Genomic DNA, 7,224 nt, shown 5'->3' on the forward strand with positions numbered 1-7,224 from the left:
GTCGACCCAGATGGGTTCAGTCAAAGGGTTTTTATACAAAAGTTACAGGAATAAACCAGCCCTAGTGAGAGCCAGTCAGATGTGTGAATCCTTTAGCTTTGGGACCACCCCCTGAGGGATCAGGAAGTCCGTATGGTCTTTGTCTCTGTGGGGGCTGGAAGTCTCGGCACTCCCCTGGGACTCGAGTGACGTTGTAACCAGATTCTATTACAAGGAGTTTAACAAAAAATGCAGGAATACACGAATCAGGCAAGAGACAAAAGTAATTTACAGTCGGATGTGAATAGGGCCAAATGTCATTATCAGACATTTGGCATGACTGACACAGACCTCCAAATCACCCCATGGGGTGCTCTCTTGATTCATGTCTGTTTGAACCAACTTCCAGGTGTCGGGATCTGCCCGGGGGGTAGGAAGTTGAGTAGCAAGTTGGAGCTTCCTCAAAAGGTCTTGAGTCCAGTTCAAAGAGGTAGGACTGGGGCAACCTCCCCCTGCAGGGGGCCAAGCTGTCAAAATTCTTCATCACCACAAAACATTTAAAAAACTGAATCAGCACCATGTTGTCAAATGACTGACAAATTCAATAACTTTGCTTTGATCTTAAGTTAGTCAACGCTTCATCCATCCATCCATTATCTTACCCGCTTTATCCCTTGCGGGGTCACGGGGGTCTGCTGGAGCCTATCCCAGCTCATTTTAGGTGAGAGGCAGGAGTTACACCCTGGACAGGTCACCAGTCCATCACAGGGCCACATATAGACACACAAACCATGCTCACAACCACACTCACTCTCACACCTACGGGCAATTTTAGAATCATCAATTAACCTAATATGCATGTTTTTGGACTGTGGGAGGAAGCCGGAGTACCCGGAGAAAACCCACGCAAGCACGGGGAGAACATGCAAACTCCACACAGAAAGGCCCCTGCCGGGCCTGGGAGTCGAACCGGGGACCTTCTTGCTGTGAGGCAACAGTGCTAACCACTAAGCCACCGTGCTGCCTTGTCAGAATGAATGATGATGCCATTTTGATTTTTTAGTTCTTTCAAGAAACCAATGTCTTGTTTTCCGGGCAGATGTTGTAGCATTCATCAAATATCCACCCATATTAACATGTTCCTGTTTAGAGTCACAGGAATCTGCTGGAGCAAATATTAGCTCTCTTCAGGCTGAAAGTAGAAATGCTGTTAAACAGATCACTATGGGAACCTTTAGCCCAAAATAACACAGTTTATATACTTTGCTAAAAATCAACTGAGAATCCTATTTAAAATGATGGTAATCAATAATACAGGTGAGTACAGCAGAAAATATAACGGATTCATCATTATTACTCGCTTTAATCCTGTTCAGAGTTTCTGGGTCTGCAGGATCAGATCCAGCAACCAGGCAAGAGGAGCAACAAGCCAGACAGTTAATAACATACAAGAAATATTTAATCAGGGGAGTTAAAACAATCAAGTAATTTACTAACTGACTTTGTCAGAAAGAGTTGAAACCTTAAAGCTGCAGCACAACTATCAATTAATGAATCAATGAATCCAACCCAGTTGATGATAATCAATGCAGTCCTCACCATCCCTGTTCCCATATTCTGTTTGTTGAGAACCAGCTCTCCTGGCTTTGCTGAACTTTACTGAACTTGGTTCATGGGTTCAGATAATCAACACTTGTGTTTCATATTTATGGGGAAGCTGCTTTATTTTAAACACTAAGCTCCTCTTGTAACTGCAGCAGTTTAAGGGTACGAGGCAATTAATTCATAAATATTTTCTGTATCTCCACAGAGACCGACCTGGAGAGCCTGCTGGAGGATCTGGGGTTGACTCCGTTCTACAGAGAGAAACTAACACTCAGCAAGATCCTGGAGATTGATAAGAAGACCATCACTGATGTTCCTGTCAAGAGTATATCAGATCTCCCTTGGTATTTTCTAAAGAAACTGATGATGGTTAATGTGACAGCTAGGAATATGAAGGGTTTATCAGCTTGTGACTTGAACTGTGATGATTTATCAGGGACTGAGTTAGATTTCAGTCATCTACTTGACAGTCCAACCACAGGTGACACTCTAAACCCTCTCGACATAATCACTGCTCTCTTTCTGTGTTCAGATGCTTTTGTACAACAAGAAATGGCAGTAAAAATGTCCATGTGTCAGTTCGCTGTGCCTCTGCTGCTTCCCAGCTGTGATACAGAACCGTGTAAGCTCATGCTGTGGGCCATGAGAGACATTATTAAGAAGTACAGACCTTCAGCTTTTTCACAATCCAAGGGTTTCATTGAAGAGAGAATAGTTGATTCTCAAGTTCCAATGATCTCTTTTGTGAGACTGGGTAACTGCTCCTTGTCAAAGTCAGAGATCCTCAACAAGCTTCTCAGCAATTCTCAGCAGTACCACGACACCTTTGTTCACCACTACATGGAGGGAGGTGACAGTCCAAAAAGAATATCCAACGGCCTGACAGAAATCACCTGGTACCTTCCTGGTGGGAACACAGACATCGATCTTTTCAATCAACCAGTGGCTGTTGCTAATCTTCATGGGGACATTGCTTCATTTGAAACACAATACTCCTTTCTGTGTCAGACATCTGCAGCAGTTTTTGTGTTCTTGGACCATTTGGACTCTGAGTGCAAAATTCTTACTAACCAGAAAAATAAAGCGCAAATCTTCTTGGTGGGAAACAGTGAGGGCAAAGACTTCAAGTTAGAATCACTGAAAAAAGTTGGAACTGCTTTAAACTTGACTAAGAGGAACTTTATTTTAAAGACAAAGCAGCAAAACCTTGCAGATTTTGTCAAACATTTGAGGAAAACAGTCAGAGATTTAGTTGATAACCCACAGATGAAGATGCCAATAGCAAAAATGGCTGATGTTGCTCATGAACTGGGAATCCTGGTTGATGAAAAATCTCCAGAGTGCCAGGCTGGAAAGAAGAGTGCAGATGCCATCACTGAAGAAATTCAAGACCTTCTTCAGTATAAAGATGAACAACTTCCTTTGCAAGGCCAAATATGGAAGAAACTGACTCACTTAGAAAAAGAGGAATTTCGCCTAAAAGAAGTTGGATCTGACGACATAGAAAATTACAAAAGTCGACTTCAGGAGCAGAGGAAGGAACTCCGGAAAAAGCAGAACTCTTATGATTTGTCCCCAGCAATGATCTGCTTCCTCAATGCAATATCCAGACCAGGAATAAAAAGATGTTATTTCCTGAAATGGATGCGAATGAACCTTGATGACGTCTCTCGTTTAAAACTCTCTGCACTAAGAGAGCTGTACAAAGAAAAGTGCAGAGATTGCAGAGAGGAGGTGAAAGAAATTGACAGACAACTTTCCAACAGCTCTCTGGGGACTGAACATTTCTTCCGTGAAATGGGTCAGATCTATGAAGCTTCCCTCTCACTTCCACAAACACATCCATCACGTCAACAATTTCAACACCTGCCCAAACTCTGTGCACAGTTGTTGCTTGATGGGTTTCCTCTTGAACTTGTTGATGGAGATACATCCAACATACCGCTGAGATGGGTGAGTGACGTTCTCACTCAGCTGAATCACTTGGTGTTTCCAAATAACAAAATACGGGTAGTTACAGTTCTTGGAATTCAGAGCACTGGGAAGTCCACTCTCCTCAACACCATGTTTGGAGTGCAGTTTGCAGTCAGCAGTGGTCGATGCACTCGGGGAGCCTTCATGCTGCTCATCAGACTCAACAAAGACGTCAAAAGAGAGTTTGGCTGTGACTTCATGGTGATCATTGACACCGAGGGTTTAAAGTGACCAGAACTTGCTCAGCTGGAAAACAGCTATGACCATGACAATGAGCTTGCAACGCTTGTGGTGGGGCTGAGTGATATCACCATTATCAATATTGCAATGGAGAATTCAACTGAAATGAAGGACATTCTGCAAATAGTGGTTCATGCTTTGCTCCGGATGAAGGAGGTGGGCAAAAAACCAAAATGTCAGTTTGTTCATCAAAACGTTTCTGATGTTTCTGCTCATGAGAAGAACCTACGAGACAGGAAACTGCTCCTGCAGCAGTTAAATGAGATGACCCAAGCAGCAGCCAAAATGGAAAAGAGAGAGGAGAACAGAAGCTTCACTGATGTGATAGAGTACAGTCCAGACACGGGGAACTGCTACGTTCCTGGACTCTGGAATGGAAACCCACCAATGGCACCAGTCAATGTGGGATACAGCCAGACCTTTTACGAACTCAAGAAGAACATCATCCAACAACTGGGAGAGTGTGTGACATCTGCTCATGATTTGTTGGCGTTTAAAGCGTGGATGACCAGTCTGTGGAATGCTGTGAAGCACGAAAACTTCATCTTCAGGTTCAGGAACAGCCTTGTAGCTGACGCATACATGAAGCTCTGCACAGAGTTCAACAGATGGGAGTGGGAATTCAAGAAAGCAATGTACAGCTGGGTTACCAACGCAGAAACAAAGATTTCCAACTTTGGTACAGTTGCTGCAAAGTCTCAAATATCTGATATGGAAGAATTCCTTACTCAGTTAAAATGGGAAGCAACCACAGAGCTGTCTAAATGGGAGAAGAAGCTCCTTGGCAATCTGGAGGAATACTTCAAGCAGAGACATGGACATGTCTATCTGGTTGAAGGATACAAAGAGGAATTTAAAAACAGTGCAAAGAGGCTTCGTCGAGAATTGGAAAGTTCTGTCGTAAATCAGCTCAGAGCAGCAGCTGATATCAGACGGGGAATGAAATAAGCCGACAAAATCAAGGAGAATCATACAAAAGAAATAGAAAAGGCAGTGAGTGATTTAATTACTGAGTGTCGAAAGAAAAAGGTCCAAATGAATGAGGCAGAGTTGAATAAAGAGTTTGATAAGATGTGGAGACAAACACTGAGGAAGATTTCTTTCTCTGGACTAAAACGCAGAGATGTCTTCACAGACGTGGACTACTATCTGAGAGAAAATGTTTCACGCAAAGGGAGTCATGCATGTCAACTCCTGAATAAAAAACCTCTCCAAGAGTGTGGGTTGGCAACTTTCAAATACAAACCTGAAGGATTATTAAAAGACGTAACACAAGCATTCAGGGGTTGAATCATCAAGATCTTGTAAAAGCCAGACAAAAAGTGGCTGACAACGTCATAGCTGCTTGCCAAGACTCTGTAACAGACAAAACGAAAAGAAACACAAACTACCACAGTACTTACATCCAGGAGATCCTTCGCATCATTGATGAAATGCTGATGGCTGATGTTGAAACAGGCATTGAGTTTGAAGTTCCTCTAAAGCAGCACATCTGTGCAGATGCAGCCAGACACTTTCAGAGAATGAAAGAAGACTTCATACAAGCAAATGACCCCCTGATCCTTCTGGATAAAAACAAGGAAAAGTTCTGTGCAGATTTCAAAGATGTTTTCCACGAACGAGACCAGTGCCAGAAGAAGGCTGAAGAGTTCATAGAACAATGTCTGAAACCTGCTGTTGAAGACTTTGTCTACCGTTCTCTGGGTCTGAATATCACCGAAGAAATGATGACAAGTAAAGCGTTCAGCACACGAACCTTCTTCCAGGGTTCAGTTTTGCTGGATTTGCTGTCAAAGAAAGACTTCACCAGCTATCTGAGCTGCATTAACAATTATGAGGATTATGTAAAAACATGGATACTTGAACAAATAAAGGAGCACTTCTCGGATACGACTAAAATATCTGGATATGAGGAAGAACATCTCAAATCTAGCATCAAAAATATAAAGGATGTTATAAAAAAGGCCAAATCAGAGAAGAGCTCTGAAGACAGGAACAGTTTGCTGTTTGGTTAACTGAGTCTGTGGAGAACATGGAAGAAACTCTTAAGAAGAAGTTTAAAGACGCAACCTTTGAGAGAAAACTAGAACATCTCCGTGTGAATCCTCAGGCTGAGCTTTTCACCAGAGTGGTTGGTTGTGGGAAACAGTGTCCGTTCTGTAAAGTTCCCTGTGAAGCAGGAGGAGGCGAACATGAAGAACACCATGCTTCCCTGCATCGACCAAGAGGTCTGGGTAGAAAAAGGTGGGACAGTTCAAAAAAACTTATAACTGATATTTGCACATCTGCTGTGAACAGTGACAACAGATTTCACTGCACCGAAACCAACAATGAGTGGCATCCTTACAAGACTTACAGGGAAATCTTCCCAGACTGGCACATCCCACCTGATGGGAGTCTTGAGGCATCAGACTTCTGGAAATATGTGATGAACAAGTACAACGAGAAGTTTGCTGAAGCATATGATGCAAAGCCAGCTGACATTCCTAGATCTTGGAAGAAAATTACAAAACAACAGGCAGAAAAAAGCCTAAAAAACTCATTTAACCTCAGCTGAGACTGATTATATCCAACCTCACTCTCTTTGAGGGTGAAAGTGAACCTTCCACTCCTTTAATGTTCTTAAAGTTTACTTATTAACAACTTCAAGTTTGGTAACACATATAGATAGCAAATCAAAGATGTTTAGAAATACTGACATGATAAAAGTGATGGATGTGTCTTACTTTTATCTACATTTGCTTATAACAATAAAAAGTCCTCTGATTTACTTTTTTGTGCAACTATTTCTTGTCATTAAATCATTTCTTACAAATTAATATTTACCAAATCAAAGTTAAGATTTTCTTTAGTTTGTAAAGATTGAAAGACAAGTTATATTTTTATTTTTACTTTTTTTGTTAAAAACATTGTCATGTGATTGAGTTTATTCTTCTTTTTAATCACTTTGGGAGCAGCAGAGGTTTTTGATATTTACTCAGTTACATCTGAAATTACTGACTGAAATGAAATTTTAGTTTTAATACAAATCTCACATTACAAAGTAAGTCAAATAAATTTTTCCGATTGACTTAAAAAAAAAATATATATATATATATATATATATATATAATGTTACAATGAGACAACAATCAGTGAACCTTATCCACAGCTGCGAAATAATGAAAATCTGATGTCCGTGTCTTGATCAGTTTTGTTTTCATTTTCATTAATTAAATTATATTTAGAGCATTGTAAGACTTGGTAAGGCTCTGATTTTTTCTTTTTCTGTTTTTATTATTGTCCATTCCAGAATGTAAACCATTACGATCATGACTGCACTTACTTTTTGGCATAATTGCATGTCCTTTCTTTTTATCTTTTCTTTGTTTTTAGCTTTCAAAGTACAACGACTACTTTGCTGAAGTGTATCATTCTAAAGTGGAC

At 41.0% G+C, this 7,224-nt stretch overlaps 1 pseudogene; it reads left to right on the plus strand.

The window, feature by feature from the left end:
* Window positions 1–208: 208 nt before the first annotated feature.
* On the plus strand, window positions 209–6,754 carry LOC133444546 (up-regulator of cell proliferation-like; annotated as a pseudogene).
* The last annotated feature ends 470 nt before the right edge of the window (window positions 6,755–7,224 follow it).

This window comes from Cololabis saira, chromosome 5 (genome assembly GCF_033807715.1).
Source record: "Cololabis saira isolate AMF1-May2022 chromosome 5, fColSai1.1, whole genome shotgun sequence".
Classification (NCBI taxonomy): Eukaryota; Metazoa; Chordata; class Actinopteri; order Beloniformes; family Belonidae; genus Cololabis; species Cololabis saira.